At 47.6% G+C, this 17,279-nt stretch overlaps 1 long non-coding RNA gene across 1 annotated transcript; it reads left to right on the top strand.

Moving 5' to 3' along the window:
* The first annotated feature begins 10,150 nt into the window (after positions 1-10,150).
* On the top strand, positions 10,151-15,295 carry LOC308059831. The gene is made up of 2 exons (XR_013926455.1): positions 10,151-11,198; positions 13,709-15,295. It is a non-coding gene; the product is annotated as an uncharacterized lncRNA (long non-coding RNA).
* The last annotated feature ends 1,984 nt before the right edge of the window (positions 15,296-17,279 follow it).

Genomic DNA, 17,279 nt, shown 5'->3' with positions numbered 1-17,279 from the left:
CTCTGCCACTCCACAAATGCTCTTCAGCTCACGGCACAGCTTTGGTGGCAGGGTTGAGAAAGAAGGGTGAGAGTCACAGCTGTCCACAGAGTTGGGACTTTGGCTTTTCATCCTCAGTCAGACAGAAGAGGGCCTCAAACTCAGGACTGTCCCCCTCTGGGGACTGCTCTAGCTGCTGTGCTGCTTTGGAGAAAAAAATGAGGCAGCACTGCAAGCACCTCTGGGTTGTGAAATGCCACAGGGCAAAGGTGGCTGGAGCCAGGCATTGAAGCTGGGGAGAAAGCAGGATTTAAGGAGCCCACCTGCACTTTGTGCTGCTTAGTGGTCACCTGCAGAGGTGCCATTGCTGTGGCAGACCACGTTGGTTGGATCTCTGAAGCCCCTTGTCTTCTTGGAGCAGAAACAGAAGCCCTGGCCAAGGAGCGGCACGTGCAGGGGGCACAAGTGCCCACTGACCCAGGCCCTTGCTGGGTCAAAAGCCCATCTAAGCTTTGGCAGCTGGGCTGCCTCGGAGGGGTGTAGAGCAAAGACACAGGCACAGCCAGAGGCGCAGTCAGGCATGGGGGGCAGCTGTGACTTGTGGAGATCCCTCTTTAGCCCAGCAGTGAAGAGAACTGGGGACATCTGTGCCCCAGCTGGGGCAAGCTCAGTTGCAGCCCTGAGGGCAGGTGGATGGGATGGGACTGAGGTGCTCGGGGTCCTGCCTGGCCATGCCTCTTGTGTAGTGCTGGCTGCGTTAATGCCACCATGTTGTCCTTCTCTCTCCAGGCCATTGTCAGAGGAGAATGCGAATCTTCAAGAATACATTGAGAAAGAAATGGAGGAGATGTAGCAGCTGAGCAGGACTAACCAAGAGCTCCTCTGGAAGCTGCAGGAGGGAGATGCCATGAGCCCTGTGAAGATCTCATCCACATCGTCCGCTTCTTTTTATTGCTGCTCATCAGGGAATGCCTCTCCAGCAAAAGTCAGAACCTTGCGGCAATGATTCAGCACCTGGGCGCCGAAGGTTCGCTGCCCTTTGTGCCAGTGTGCTAAATGTTTCCATCCAAGGAAGCATTACCATCAACGGGCACCCAGGGCTCACGGCTGCAAGCATGCACAGTAGCTGCACAGCTTTACACTAGGCAGGGTCCTCTTACTGTCCCCGTATAGGAGCTCTGGGTTCTGACATGTTCATGAGGGTAGCAAAAAAGATAGCAAAAAGCTAGGACAGCAGATAGCAAAACCTTTAGTTTGTTGTGTTAACATTGTAACTATGGTTAGAGCCCAAAGTTGGAAAATACTATATTAATGGTTCACCAGAATGAACTTTTGCTGCAGTATTTCAGGTTGGTTACAAATACAGTTCAAGTTGTGAATACCTCTGTGTGTCTGTGTTTACATGCATGTACGTATTGTACCTTTATACCTATATATAGACGCACACACATATATATGTAGTTGAAGATGTTCTGAATAGCATTTTTTATATTATTGGATACTACTAAGTGCTGATATATTTTCATTACAGTTTTCTAACGCGTGCCTAAGACTTGTATCTAAACAAAATACATTTCTGTTTTAGCCTCCCAGGAATATTTGTACCCAACCTAGAAGAAAGTTACACAGAAGTAGAAGCGCCTTCCAAATGACCACCAAGTGGTACTCTATGTAACATGAACACCAGCGACTTTGAAATTCTGAGACAGTACTGCCTTGGAAACCATCACCTTTGCATTGAACACCAGATAACATATACATAATATTCACTGCTTTTTTAACTCTTTGCATCACTATTGTAAGTGGAGATAGGCTAGAGATGAGAAAAACCTGAGGGGTTTGGAAAGTTTGATAGAGGTTACTTGTTCATGTGTTTCAGTTTTAGTGTCTAAATCCTAGATAGATCTTACCTTCATTTACTTAGTCCTGGTTTGGATTGAAATCTCTGGTTGTGGGTTCCTGACCATGTTGATTTATTTCAAGTCTTGTAAGCAAAGAGAAAATACATGGTTCATCCTTGACCTTTGCGGGCCAAGAGGTTTCCCGTATTAGATGAGGTACTGGGCACCCACTAGGGCTCCAGCCGCCTCCTGTCTGAAACACCAAATGATGGAGCACGGTGGACTATATGGGAGCAATGAGGTCAGAATTTCTTTCCTTCCACATACAGATATTATCTGACATTGCTAAAGCTTCCCCAAAGTTACAGAGCACTTTGAAGATTCATGGAAAAGAGGAGCTAAACTGCCTTTAACCGTCCTGCCTAGAGGCAAAAAAAATTCATCCAGGCTTGAGGTGACCCCCACTCGAGGGGGTGGGGAGCCCAAGGAGTGGCTGGGCTGGGGCAGGCTACAAGACACTCATGGGCACTGCTAGGAAGAAACAAAAAAAGAAATCGCCTAATGTATTAAAAAAAAAAAAAAGTAGCGCTGTGGAATGCTTTTCTATTGAGCTTGGGGCAAAGAGCCTGCATGCATTCCTGCTCGAGAACTGGGGCAAAGTAGGCAGGAGATGGTACATGCAGCAAATCCCTGGGGTGCGGGAGCGCTGCAGGGAGTGCGGCTCTCCTACTCGGGTGTGCGGTGGCACTGGCATACCCTGCGTGAGCAGAGGTGGGATTGCACAGCCTTGCCTTACCGCCCGGATGGGAGCTGTGCTTTAGCTTTCCTGGGAAGCACTCAGGATTCACAGACTGCAGCTGAGATACAGCTTCAATCACAGTCAGAGCGCCTGTGGCCTGTTCCACAGTGTTAAAAAAAAAGGTAATTTTTTTCCCCTCCTTTTTAGAGGAATTTATTTTTGTGTCAGCTTTTGCATGATAGTATGATACTGAGTAAACTGGGCATCTTGTTAGATCATGCCACACCAGCTACTACTGTTCTACTGTTGAAATCCGTTACCAGATTTTAGTGTGTCCAGCAAGTACAACTTCAAAGCAATACAGATACCTAGCACACACATGCACGCAAAGTCCCTTCTTGCCAAGTACAATTTTAATCACTTTCATACTTGCTGCTTGCACAGACATCAGCAATACCTACTGCATTGTCACATTTTGTCTTGCCAATACTCACACCATGAGATCACAGGATCATAGAATGGTTTGGGTTGGAAGGGACCTTTAAATATAATCTAGTCCAAACACCCTGCCACGGGCAAGGACATTGTCAACTAGGTGAGGTTGCTCAAAGCCCTGCCCAGCCTGGTCTTGAACCCTTCCAGTGATGCGGCATCTACAGCTTCTCTGGGCAACCTGTTCCAGTATCTCATCACCCTCGTTGTAAGGAATTTCTTCCTCACGGCCAAGCAAAACCTACCGTCTTTTAGTTTAGAACCATTGCCCCTCGTCCTGTCACTACAGGCCCTGGTAAAAGGTCTCTCTGTCTTTCTTATAGGCCTGCTTTAAGTATTACAGGCAGTGATAATGTCTCTCCGGAGCCTTCTCTTCCCCAGGCTGAACAATCCCAACTCCCTCAGTCGTTCTCCGTAGGAGAGGTGTTCCGTCCTTCTGATCATTTCTGTGGCCCTCTTCTGGACCTGCTCCAAGAGCTCCATCCAGGTCTTCCCTGTGCTGAGGACTCCAGAGCTGCCAGCAGTACTCCTCGTGTGGCCTCAGCAGAGCGGAGGGGCAGAGTCACCTCCCTCGACCTGCTGGCCACATTTCTTTTGATGCAGCCCAGGATAGGGTTGGGCATCTGGGCTGTGAGCACGCACTGAGCACTACAGAGGCATCTGGGCAGGCCGGGCCGATGGGCCAAGGCCAGCGGTAAGAGGTTCAACAAGGCTTGGCGCTGGGTCCTGCCCGTGGGGCACACCAGCCCCCCGCAGCGCTGCGGGCTGGGGCAGGGGGCTGGGAAGGGCCTGGGGGGAAGGGGCCTGGGGGGTCTGGGTGACAGCTGGGCATGAGCCAGGTGTGTGTCCAGGTGGGCATGGGGGGAGCGTCAGGAAAATGTTAAACCTTGTGGGTTGAGATAAGAACAATAATTGAAATAAAATACAATAATAATAACGATTGTAATGAAAAAGAGAAGGGAGTAAAACCCAAAGGGGAAAGAACCCAAGTGATGCACAGTACAGTTGCTCACCACCCGCTGACCTATGCCCAGCCAGTCCCCCAGCAGTGAACCCCCCGGTTTCTATACTGAGCATGATGGGGTGGTTCGGTGGTTCTGTGGTGTGGGATATCCCTTTGCTCTGCTCCCTCCCAGCTTCTTGTGCACCTCCTTGCTGGCAAAGCGTGGGAAACTTGAAAAGTCCATGGTTTAGAGTAAGCACTACTTAGCAACAACTACAACATCAGCATGTTATCAGCATTATTCTCCTACTAAATCCAGAACACGGCACTGTACCAGCTACTAAGAAGAAAATTAACTGTATCCCAAACAAAACCAGGACAAAACCTTACTTCCCTCCATTGAATTTCTCTTCCTGAAAGCATCATCTTCTGTTTCTGTGTGCTTACTGCTAAATGATACTGAAAACAGTTCTGTACTAAAAAAGGAAACTGTTTGTAAGAGTTCAGATGTTCAGAAGAAACAGACTTCGTTTTCATGATAAAAGCTGTATGCTTTTTCAGTCAATAAGCTCTGGCAATATCTTACAGCAATACTCAAAAACCTTACTGAGATACTGGCACTCGTACTGAAAGCAATCGGGGTCAAAGAAGAGACATGGACAAAACGGGACAAACTGGTATCACTTCCACATGTGGTCCAGGCTTTCCCAAGAAGCATTAGCAGCCTCTTAACTAGTGACAGTGAGTCCTGATGTGGTTTTCGTGAGTTACCGCCTCAGTTATTTCCTTTTTCCCTAACCTACAGCGTGTAATTTTTTATTCTGGATGGAAAGAGGTTTTCCAAGGCAGAAATTTTGCTCATTGAAAGAAGTTGCATTTTATGAACCTCCCATCAGAGCGGATCTTCAGAGATGACATGTGGCAGTAAAAGTCAGCAGTAGCAAGGCTTTTCACTCTCTTTAAAAAAAATAATAAAAAAATATCTTTTTACAAAGACCCAAGCACAGCCCGTCTTCCAAAAGCTGATGAAATCGCTGCTCTTTGGGCTCTCACTTGTAGCAGTCGAGGTACCACAAACGTGCTCCTCTGCACGCTTCAGTACAGCCAGAAGCGCTGGCGAATCTGCCTGTCCTTTCTGGTAGCCTTATGCATTGCAGCACTGGGGATTTGATTAGTATTTTTTCCCCACCCAGAAGTAGAACACAATGGAGGATCTCTTCCCTCACTGATTTTCTATCATAAATGAAACTTTAAAAGACATTTCAAATCATAAAGTTTACAAAGTGACTTGCATTGTTTAAACTGCAACTGCCCAATAGCTGAAGCACATAATTTATTAGATGTCTCTAAGCAGTTAGGGATTTGTTCTCAATGTTGAAACAGAGCAAGCACTTAAAAAGATTAGTCAGGATGGGTTTGGTACAATGCTCTGGGTGATGCTCTGTTTGTGTTGAGATAAGATGAAAAACTTTGTGTTGAGATAAGATAAATGACAAATGACGGGCATGGCCTGTTCCGTTCCACACGGTGTTAAAGTTAAGGAATGTAGTCTGAATAATTAGAAAAGGTTCCACTGACCATGTTAAAGGAATGTACTCTGAATAATTAGAAAAGATAAGGTGGGCACCTGAAGGACACAAGGAGACCCTGAGTCAAGAGATTGTTGAACAATGAAAATTGAAAGGTTTACTCCACCTAGATCCCACCTATTATGAATAGAATAATTAGATGTCGAAATCAAATGAGTATGTATGTAAAGATGTTGTAACCTCTCATGAAAACTGTATAAATTACCTGACTTTTCACTGAAAACTTTGGGGTTAGTTTGTCCGGTGCGAACCGGCTAGCTCCCCAATGTTGCACAAAATAAATACCTTTGCTGCTTAAAGACAAAATTTGTCTCTGAGCCATTACTCTGTGCCATTTTGGCATCAATGTTTAAAAAGATGCAACTGAATGTTATGGGATTTTCCCCGATATTTTGAAGGAGTGCTCTGAAGTACTTTGTTTGTCTCCGTCTTGCAATGGGACGTTTCCTGGCAGATCAGTAGCATCTCTCTTGGGCAGCACAGCTGGCCAGATGTCACTCCTAATTATGTAACCAAAAAAAAATACCCTAGTCAAATTATAACTGTGTATTTTGGAGATGGATAATTTAACAGTACCAGTTCACAGCTATGCAAGTTCGATTAATGCAAAACAAAAATCAAACACTTCCACACTGTAAGTATTTTTATTGGATGCACATAAACATACCCACACCTTTTTAGTAGAAAGTGAATTACCGAGATTTGTTCTTTATTTTTCATTTTGCTCTTTGAAGTTTTACACTTTTGGCTTTATTGACCAAGCGAGCAAGACGTGCAGCAGCAGCGCAAGGGCTGTGGCTGTTGCGGTGGATCCGTAAGCCTGGATTCTGATGATGGTACAGCCTCGTCCTGCGGCCTCGTGGGGTTATCTCCCTGAGCGGTGCTGCAAGGGCGGTGCTGTGGTTGAACCCGGCAAGCAGCTAAATACCCACTCCCCCTCCCACCCCACCCCAGCGGGTTGGGGGATAGAACTGGGGGGGTGGTGGCAGGGTGTGGCTGGTGTCAGATCTGTGTGTTGAGATAAAGACAGTTTAATAGGCCAGAAAAGGAAGTGGAATAAGAAAAGGATTAGAGTATACAAGTGATGCACAACGCGGTTGCTCACCTCCCACTAACTGCTGCCCAGCCGGCTCCCGAGCAGTGCCCCCTGGCCAGCTTTCCCCCGGTTTATACACTGAGCATGAAATAAGGTATGGCACAGCCCTTTGGCCAGTGGGTCAGCTGTCCCGGCCGTGTCCCCTCCCAGCCTCTGGTGCCCCCAGCCCTCTCGGTGGTGCGAGAAGCTGCAGCCCCCGGTGCTGCCGGGCAGCACACACCGACTGCAACGGCGTTACCAGCCTGGGGCTCATCCCACAGCAAATCACAGGGCTGTGCCAGCTACCGGGGGGAAATTGACTGTCCCAGGCAGAACCGGTACGGAAGGGATGAGACATTTTCCAGCACCAGCCGGAGCGTTTGCTTTTGTGCCAGGCACGTGTGCCAACCCGCAACGAGCAGCCGTAACAGCGGCGTTCAGAGTCCAGCCCGCTCGGGCTGCGAGAGGACGCGCCGCGTTCCGAGCTGCGCCGCTCGCCCAGCGCCCCCTTCAGCTCAGCTGCCCCCTGCCCCGCACCCGCCCCAGCCCCTCCGCGCCCCGCTGGGGTCTCCTTCATGTGCCCACATGCCGGGGGGGGCCGGGTCTGGGGCCGGGGGCGTCCGTGCCCTGGGGAGCCAGTCCCGGCGCGGGCACGGAGGGGAGCGTCGCAGAGCCCCCCGGAACGGCGAGCGCGGCTCGGGGAACGCCGGCCGAGGCGTCCCGGGGCAGGGGGGGCGCGGGGGCCCCCAGCCCCGCAGCGGGCTCGCTCCCGGGGCTCGCTCCCCGTGCCCCGAGTAACCCCCCGCCGCCCCCCCGGCGCCGGGCGAGGGGCTGCGAAGGAGCCCGGGGGAGGGGTCGGGCCAGGGCCCCTTTCCCCGCGGGGCTCCGGCTGAGGGGCGGGGGGACCCCGGGGCGGGGGGACCCCGGGGCGGGGAGCGGAGCGGCCGCTGAGCGCCGCCGGGCCGCGGCCGCACCGGGGCAGGTGAGCGGGGGCCGGGGCGGCGAGCGGCGGGCGCGGGGGAGAGCGCCGGGGGGCGGCGGGGCCCGGGCCGGGGCGGGGAGCGGGGCTGGAGCCGCGCTGGGGGGCGCGGGGCTGCGCCGGGGGGCCGGGGGCTGCGCTGCCGGGGGGCGGCCGCGCTGTGCCGGGAGCGCCGGGCGGTGCCGGCTGCCGGCACTCGGCTGCGGCCGCGCTGCCCGGGCCGTGCCGGGGGCTGGCGGCGCTGCGGGCCGGAGCGGCGGGGCCCGGGCTGCCGGCGCGGCGCGGGGGGCGCTTTGCTGCGGGGGGCGAGCCCGGCGGGGGGGGGCGAGCGGGCCCGAGGGGGGGCTCCTTCCGCCGCGCCCCCGGGGGGGCGGCCCGGGGGTCCCGAGAGCCGGGGGGGCGGCGGCTTGCGCCTCCCCAGAGCCCCCCCGAGCCTGCCGCGGCCCCGCTCGCCCCGCGCAGCTGCCCCCCGCCCCAGCCCCTCCCCCGCAGCCGGGCCGCAGCCCCCCCGCCCCCGGCCCTGCCGTGACGGCTCAGCCGGGCCCGGTGCGCCGGGCGCTGCCTTGGCGCGGGTGCCGGTAGCCCCGGTGCGGGCAGGGAGCGGCGCCTGCGGAGCCCCCGCGGCAGGGGGGGTCGGCCGGGCACGGGGGAAACTGCTCCGGGGGGGATTAGAGAGAACGGGCCCCTCACGGGAGCGCACATGCTGCAGGAGGCTTTTTTCGGGTAAAATGCAGCTGCCGCTGTCAGGGTGGCTGCCAGGCAGGGCATCGACGGTTCAAGGGTTTTGCTGTTCGGGCTTTTTCAGACGAGCTCGTTCGGTGGTGGAACTTGACAGTCAGTGAATAACCCACGTTGGGCGGAGGAGTTGTCCCAGGTTCGGCAGCTGCAGAATGAGCCCTCTGATACTGCTGGAAACGCTGAGCAGAAGCCTGAGGAGGGGAGATGAAGTAACAGAGTTCTCAACGAAGCAAAAGCATGGAGTTTTGTCCTTGAAGTATGCCTTACCTACTCAGATTTTTTGGGATAGGATCACAAATTTTCATCCATTTGCTGTTTTCATCTCTGGAGTGCTTCTGGTTTTCTCCTGTGTTGCACAGCTGCACGCAGCTGGCTGGGGAGAGCTGGCTGTTCTCGTGTACAGAGAGCAGCACGCGTCCCACCGGTCAGCCAGCCCCGTCCACAGGCTGGTGCTGCATTCCGTCTTTTTCTGAAGGCTGGATGTTCAGCTGCCACAATTCATTTTCTCCCTTGTGAGTCAGGAAAGTGACATTGTGCTCCTCTGGGAGTACATGGTGTCTTTGAAGGCATTATGCTTACTGCTTTAGACTATACGTTGTGTGCCATCCCACACTGATTCCTGGTGACTAAAAAATGAAGGGACTAAAGTTCTACAAGAAAGTGGCTTGGGTTTTTTTTTTTTGATAGATGCATTTGACACTCCTTCTTGTAGTTTGTCTTTATCTGTGAGGTCCTTGTTTAATTAATAGTAGTCAAATTCCAGAAGGGAAACTGAAACTAACTTGATGTCAGGGACATGCTGATCTGGGGAGAGATGAGAAGCACTGGAACAGTTGTGCGTATGTACCATAAGAAAACAGTGTTGTCCAGAGATTGCTATAGTAGTAGTGTGAAGCCAAGAGGATGAGTGGCGATTAAGTTATTCCTGTGAGCTCACAGTGTGCCACAGGCAAATCTCAAGATGTTCCCTGCTTTGGAGTTTGTTCCTCTCTCTGTTGGTGGTGATTAGTTGGAAAGAAAGCCTATAAAGTACATTAGAATAGAAAAGCCTCTATCCTGTCCTTTCACCCACATTTTGGGCACATAATGCACAAAGATGAAAGATTTGGAAGGGGCAAAATAACTAGTTAACATTTATTAACTAATCCACAGAATCTCTCCAAACATGATACTGAGGCAAACAACTCAGGGGAAGGGTATGTGAGGGTGAGAATACGTTAAACAACTAACAAATAAAAAAAAATAAATTTGCAGTTGCATTAGCTAGGACCCTTCTTCTAGGTGATTTACATCTTTGCTGTGCCCAATTATACCATATATACCAATAATCAATATCCTGGCTGCCAAAATCTTCTAAAATTATTCTCAAAGTTTTTGTTTATGAGGCTTAGAAGTTCCTCTAGGAGGCCACACATCCATGGGTCCTCCTCTAGTACGAGTCAGGAATGGCCATTCCTCCTGGCACAAAATAATGAATTTTCATTTCAGCAAAGCCTGTGCCAGGGATATCTTTTCCCAATTCTCTAAAAACTCAGCAAGGGGTGCCTCCTTTTCAATGCTGGGTGTATTTTCCATTCTTACCGAATTCATTACCTTCCTCACCAGTATGCAATTTTAAAAATTTAAACGCAAGAGCACTTTCAGGTCTGTGTCTGGAATTACCCATGTCCAAGTCTCATCAGGCGATCTCACCTAGTTGCTGGCAGCATTGGTTTGGTATAATCACAACTTTGTTATAATTTGTTTGCTTTAATCACAAGTCAGAGCTAGGCCACCACCCCAGCGAGTGGCAGAGAGCAAAGGGATACAGCACGGCGTATATACACTTATCAAATCATTAGTCAACGTCCAAAGTTTTTAGAAGTTTCCTTTGGTCTTGTCAGTTCTGCAAATCCATCACCTGACCCTGTCCCAGCTGATTGATCTATTCGGTTCCAGTCTCTGCCTCGGTTCCAGGCTCCTCCTCGGATCGTGATCTCTGCCAGCTTTAACTCACACACTCCTTCAAGCACACTTAAGTCTTTGAACAAGCAATTCCTATTCACATCTACTGATTTCTCTAGAAACACCTGTGTTTCTGCAAGCACCTGTGTGCACAAGTTGATCATCTGTTGTTTCTCTGTTCTCCCACTGATTAACTGGAGTGGGTGTTAAACCAGCCTTGGATTAGGGCTGTACTGGGGACAAGGCCTGGTTCTGCCACTTTAACTGCTTCAGCACTTTAAATTTCTGAATTCAAAACACATTTTCTTTAACAAGCAATACCAGAACAATGGAGAACAATTAACAATGGTTTGGTCACTGCTGATGACAATTGCTGTTTCTAGTGTATATTGCTGTATGTCACGTTTATGAAACCTGGATCTGCAGGAAGAAAAATGTTCTGTTTCATGTCCACAGATGAGCTCCCTGAGATGAGCATCCACGTTTTAACAAGCCTTTACATCAAAGGCTGTAAACGAGCGTCAGTCTGCACAACCAGCTGGGAATCTTGTGTTGTTCCAGGCACATATTTTTGTCCCATTCAATACCTTGTCTGTGTGATTTGCCTTTTTGTCTGTCTTGTGCTCTCCTGCTAAAGACTTCATAGGCCTCAGTCTTCTGATACTGCTCCAGCTCCTGCATCTAACGCTCCTTATCTCTGTCTGCTCTCCAGGAGTTTCAGGGAGTTGCCTCCCCTTCAGGAGGAAGGGAAGAAAAACAACTTGCCAGATGAAGTGCTGGTCCATTTCACCTGTGCAAACAGGAAAGGAGTGAAGAAACAATGAGAATGTACATGAGATGCAAAGACACAGGATTTCCGGATAATATTACTGTATTCTGGTGTGTCGTGTCCGCCCCTTTTTTTTTTCAAATTCAAATCACTATTCTGTTCACTCTTTTTTGTTAGATCTAGAAGTAGCCTGCTGCTAAGCTACTCAACTGAACTATCACCTATGCAGGGACTTCAGAATTGCCTTTCTGTGCCAGGATTAAATGCTGCCAAGCAGGAATGCCTGAACAGATCAAGCTTTAATGTTCAGACCTGTAACTGCAGGGTTCCAATACACCCTTGTTTTCGTGCCCCACAGACAAAAAAGCACTACTATTCTGCAACCACACACTTCGCCCATCTGACAGGCAAACAAAACGTCATGGCTATTGGAACAGAGTAGCATAAAGGTAAAAGAGCCTAGGTGATATCAATTTAAGCTATCTACATTTAGGTTAAAAGAAAACTTCAGGCTAGAAAAAAAACCTATTTCACACGTGCATAATAGAATGAGCTGAACTGGAGAACTGTTTAGGGGGACCAATGAACTGAAAACCATTTAAGGAGTGGTCACAACACTTGCTAAAGGGATCCTTTCCAGAAAGAAGTTGTTTTCCCAAGTTTTTACCCCAGCGAGTTTAAAATTCAATAGAAATAAGTATTCAATCAGAGTGAACATTAGTCACTGGGTATGCCTTTTATTTTTGTTATGTCATCGCAACAATACATGCAATAGTTATAAATTTCATGCATTTGCAAACCTGTTTTGATGCTGCTGAGGACACAGTTAACATTCTAGATTGGGGTGCAAATTTAGTGATGCTGGGTTTGCGTTTCTTTTGGACACTGTACGCTTCCAGAAGACATTAATTCTTCTCTTCTGTCTCCAGCAATGTGCTGCTGACAGAGTACAGTAACTGAGTCAAAAACAACACAATTTTTTCCTCAACTTGTGTTTTGGATGGATTGTTTTGAATCACTAAGAAAGAGTTCTACTGTACTACCTGTAAGTAGATGTCCTAGGTTTTCTAGCACAGATCTATACAGTTCTTTAAATATTTCTTTATATTTATAAATAAATATATATATATATATATACATTTCTTATAAAACTTCAACAAGAAGAATGATTTTTAGGGTGTTTGCTCTATGACTATAGTAACGGTCTTTTTCGAGGGGAGACTCACTATTTGGTCAGTCCAGTCAGCTCAACGGTCCTTGTGCTCACCAAATAGCAAAGGAAGTAGCAGGACTGCAGGGCTGGAACAGGGGAAACGCCAGACTTGCCCTTCAGCTGTTATATCGGACAACTAGTTTGCTGTTGCTGCAGCTCAGACACACTTTTCCCCTGGATTGCGGGACACTCACCCACACATGGTAGTATACTATGACTCCACTACTTACTTCAGGAGAACGACTTCATAGTCGTTAGCTAGCCAAAACCAAGCTTACTCAGCTTCAACAAGAATGTTGGGCTGTTGTATTAGAGATGGGGGCTCCCAAGCAGCAGCGGCCTTCGGTGCCACAGTAAAAAATGGCAGGAGAAACTGAAGGGAAGGAGGTACTCAGCAGCCTTTCCCTGACCTGCTATAGGCTAGACTCACCGTTTTACTCAAAAAAGGACAGATTCCCTAGGGATTTAAAAAGCAGCACACAGAATAGAGATTTGACCTCAATCTCCTTATTCCTAGGTTAAAAATATATGTCTCAGACATGATAAGAATATGTTAAGGGCAAGGGGTAGAGGGGCAGAATGTCTTACTCTCTTCCCCCCCTCTCCCAGCAGACAGCAACATCATTCTTCCTACAGATATGTTACCAAATCAACTGTGTTACCTTGACACACATTTTCCATTATGGTTAAGACGCTATGCATATGTGCCATTTTATAATATCTCTGTATAACTTACATTCTACAAGCTTAGTGCAAAGTGACAAAAGGAACCCTTGTTTTTTGCATCATCCCACTTTTCATCCAGCCATCATAAAAACTTTTAAGCATTTTGTCCTTGAAGTATCTTCAAAAGCTTAAATGTCCTGATAAATTCATGTGATAGGCGTTTGGCAAATATGCAAAGAAAACAGAAACACAGAGGCAATTGATGAAAATGCATCAAAAAATAATTGTCTTATATTTTAGGCCAGTACATCCTAGACCTAAATTCTTTTCTTCTCCAAAAGAATAAAGATTGTATTGATATTCAGATACTAAGTTAGAACAGATACGTGTTGCCATTTTAGACTTCTAAAGAGTGTGGAGATCTGTGGCTAAATGAATCTCCCCACTAGCAGAACAGTAGCAAAGATGCTGACTATGTGCTATTCATTATATAAACTAATACATTTGACAGCTGAACTGAGACTCTCACTGTTACCTTCAAACTTGAACTTTGACTTGACCTAATCCCATATCAAATGATAACAGTTTACCATCTATCCTTGGTCAGCCCAATGGAAGACTTCAAGGGATAGATTTAGTAGGATATAGTTTGGCCTTGACATACGGACTGTATCTGTTCTTACTTAAAGAACAATAAAACCTTGTATTTCATTTCTCTTTTTTTTTCTTGTTTTTTAACAGATGGAGGGCTGGTGTCTTATTCCATTCTGTCTCCCCACCTGGATGCCTTAAATGTGATAATAAGGGAAGCATGGGGTGAGCCCACCAAAAGCTCAGTTCAAGTTGGGATACAGTGAGAAAGGAAAGAAAATAGACTGATACCTATCTTCTGTCATGGCAAATGAAAGACATTTAAGGCTGCCATAGGAGAATGTGAAGCAGAAATCAGCACTGACTTCTGAATTAACGGTGGCAGAACCTAACAATGCAGGACTGGAGTGCACTGCACCCTCTCAAAGAAGTACAGATGCTCCATCAGTGACACCTAATTGAAAATGAACATTTCTGTCAGTCAGTTTATGTGGCACATTTCAAAACAGCAAACTGCAAGTCTAAACATCACAGGAATCACTTTCTGGTTACTATTCCTCCTGAGATCTCACCTGGCTGAGTTTACCACAGGAAAACCTTCTTTGGGAAATTCAAAGAACGTGTTTCACTCTCACTGCAAAATTAACTATTTTGCTCTTTTCTGAATGAGCTTTTCATTATAATCCAGAGTTCAAAAGTTCTTTTGTGAAACACCTTAATACAGCCATGGCATTTTTTGTAACTCGTAGTAGTAGATTTGGTTAACATTTTTTAAGGGATGAAGGATTACTAAAATCACTTAGTCTGAGCTACTATCTGTTTAACACAGGGCAAAGGATTGAATCCCGTAATTCCAAAAGGAGAATATATTTTCATTACTCTGAAGATGTAGTGGAGTAGTAGTATGATTATAACAAGGATCGTACCAGTGCATGCTGACTTCTTTGTCTGCAAATGCTCTGCAGAGACAACTAAGGATGAGGTCTTCTCTTTTCACATCTCTGAAGTAACAAGCATATTCAGTAGTGCTATAAAATAATAAATAGCAAACAGGTTTATTTTTAGTGGTCATTCAGAGTTTACTTATGCCATTTACATATGTGGACTTCAAAGTCCCCTTAAATTGCAGAACAGTGAAGCAAAACCTTATCAATGGTGCTTTTGTGTTAAGGTGATGCAAAAGCTTCAATCCCCAGTTACCTTTAACTTAATACTTTCATCCTAGTGAGTCCTGACATTAAGAAACTTGGGGAAAGACATGATGAATGGCAGGATGACACAAAAGCAAAAGATTCATGCATATTAGTAATTTATCCCTATCCCTTCCTGGTGTTTGTACCCCTCAGTAGATATGAAAAAGCAATGTACTTCTCTTCCATCCTAGCAAAGGATGTTGGATGAGTCACCACAGACAAAAATGCATCATAATGTTGTCATGTCAATCAAAGCTTTGACAGACAATTCCAAGTCCATTGAGCAAAGATTTATGAAATTATGAACCAGTTTCTGCTCAATTAATCTCTGCATAGACTCCTCTAATCATATTTGAGAATATTATTTACCAGGTGAACCAAAACAAAAGAAGAAATAGACAAAAATCAAATGCATCCGAACCAAATATATTTTTGTGTTTTCTGTAGCAAAGATAAAATCACTGCATTTTGTTTGGATTGAAATGAATCATTTTGGTAACTTCCCTTCCCCCCCCTTAAAAAAAAAAAAAAAAAAAAAAAAGAGCAGAGAAAATGAAAGTCTAAATTGTTACAAAAGTGTTGATGCCAACCTGCCCCATTTTCACCTCTGACTTCTATTCACAAATTGCAATGCTTGGGTAGATCACTTGGAATGGAACAGCCCTGTTTTCAGTCTCCCAGGACAGCACCCCAGCCCTGAAGCAGTAAGGCTATTTGAGGTATGAATCTCTCCTAGTGACATTGTTCCACTTTGGGAAATAAGCATTTCCTAGACCAAAGGCTGAAACTTGAGTGAATATCTTAAACACAAGACCGCATAATTATTTTATATAAAACATATCTAGCTTGAAAGCTGCAATGTAATCTCAGCTTCAAAATGCACTCTGGATAGGGAGTTACGTACTCTTCCGACAGGAAGGGCTTGATTTAAATCCCTGTCATTGGTTCCTCTGTAAGAGACTGCACGACAACGCTTCTTTCAAGAGCAGCTCTGAGAACCCAATTTTTCAGGAAATAGTGAGTGAGTATGCATCTGCGTATGTGCTGCAACTTCTGAGCAGTGAAGAACTGGGAAAGGAGGATCTGAATGTGAAAACATCTGTCCTCTACCAGTACCTTGGGCACTCAGCTTGAGGCAAGCCAGCCAGCACCTAAACACCCAAATCCCCAACACTCACCTGAACCATGAGGGAATGGCACCTGCCAGTATTACAAAATGGAAATCTTCAGAAAAGTGTTTGTTCATGGTAAGGGATGTTTCTACCTCCTTTTCTCTTACGGACATCTCTCCTATTCACTAGCACACTTTTACTGGTGTTCTTGTGGAAGTAAGCCTGTCTGCTTTGAGATAAAACCTGCAATGATGCTGGGATCAGCACTGGAGGAAAGGAAGCATCCAAAAGCCCTTTACCGAAGATCTCAGCTGGTCTAAAAGACTCAGTCTGCAGCTCTTCCAAAGGAAATCTGTTTTCTTAACGATCTGTCCTTTTTCGTCTGCAGAGAGAAAGTCAAGTGTGTTCTTGTACTCTATTTTAGTAAAATGGATGTGCAGTACTCACTTCATTATAACCACTGTGAGGATTAAAAGTAACTTGAGCAAATGGCCCCAACTCCTTGTAATTGTCTTTTGAAGGCATTTGAAGACAAAAGAAAAAAAAAACCCAACCCCCCCAAACTAGCTCCAGAACAGCAGTGCTTGCCAAGGGACCAGTGAGCAGCTGGCAGGGGCTGTGGGCGCAGCAGTTCCCCCATGAGCCTGGCTCTCCCACACGGTGTCCTGGGCCGATGGCAGGGTGGCAGGACCCGTGGCACAGGGATGGCAGGGTGGCAGGACCCGTGGCACAGGGAGGGTGCAGAGGGCCTCAGAGAAGGAGCTCTTCCATGGATGTGTGCAGGGTAAGGCTGAAAGGCCTCTGACGCTGCCCGGCTATGGTGTCGCTCAGCCCACGGGCTTCTGCGCTGACACCCCTCAGTCTCCAGGGCTTCAACAGGTCCCTAGCGCCACTGAAAAGGCAAAAGGAGGGGGTACGGGACGAGCAGTCGGTTATTCTTTCTGGCCTGGGGCCTCTGAACCATACTCCCAGATGAGTGACCCAGCTGGCAGAGCCCCACCTCTTCCCAGGCCCTCCTGGGGGGCACAGCCCTTCCCAGCCCTGGGTCCCCCTTCCCTCTGAAGTCTCTCAGCTGTGTAGCTCCTTCCCCTGTTAACCCTTTCAGAGGTAACGCAACAGAGAAGCAAGAAGCTGAGAAGTTTAATTGAGAGCACAAATATTCTTTTAAAAACACACCTTCAAACCACAACAGGTCCAGGCCTGTGAGAAGCTCCTGACTGCAGCTGTGTGCCCCCTTACTGCGCCGTGCCAGGGGGGCGCAGCCCAGCCTGAGGCCTTGGGCCAACCCAGTACCGAGCCCTCTTCCTTCTGGCGGAAGACTAAGACCTCTTGCTTAAAGCTTGCTTTTCTTTTGAAAACAGTTTGTAGCTCCTTTCTTACTACTTGCTAGCAAAATTCCTCTTCTTCGTTGCCACA

This window comes from Falco punctatus, assembly GCF_963210335.1.
Source record: "Falco punctatus genome assembly, contig: scaffold_48, whole genome shotgun sequence".
In the NCBI taxonomy this organism is placed as follows: Eukaryota; Metazoa; Chordata; class Aves; order Falconiformes; family Falconidae; genus Falco; species Falco punctatus.
The sequence above is the reverse complement of the archived record's forward strand: the minus strand, read 5'-3'. Positions and strand labels throughout refer to the sequence as shown.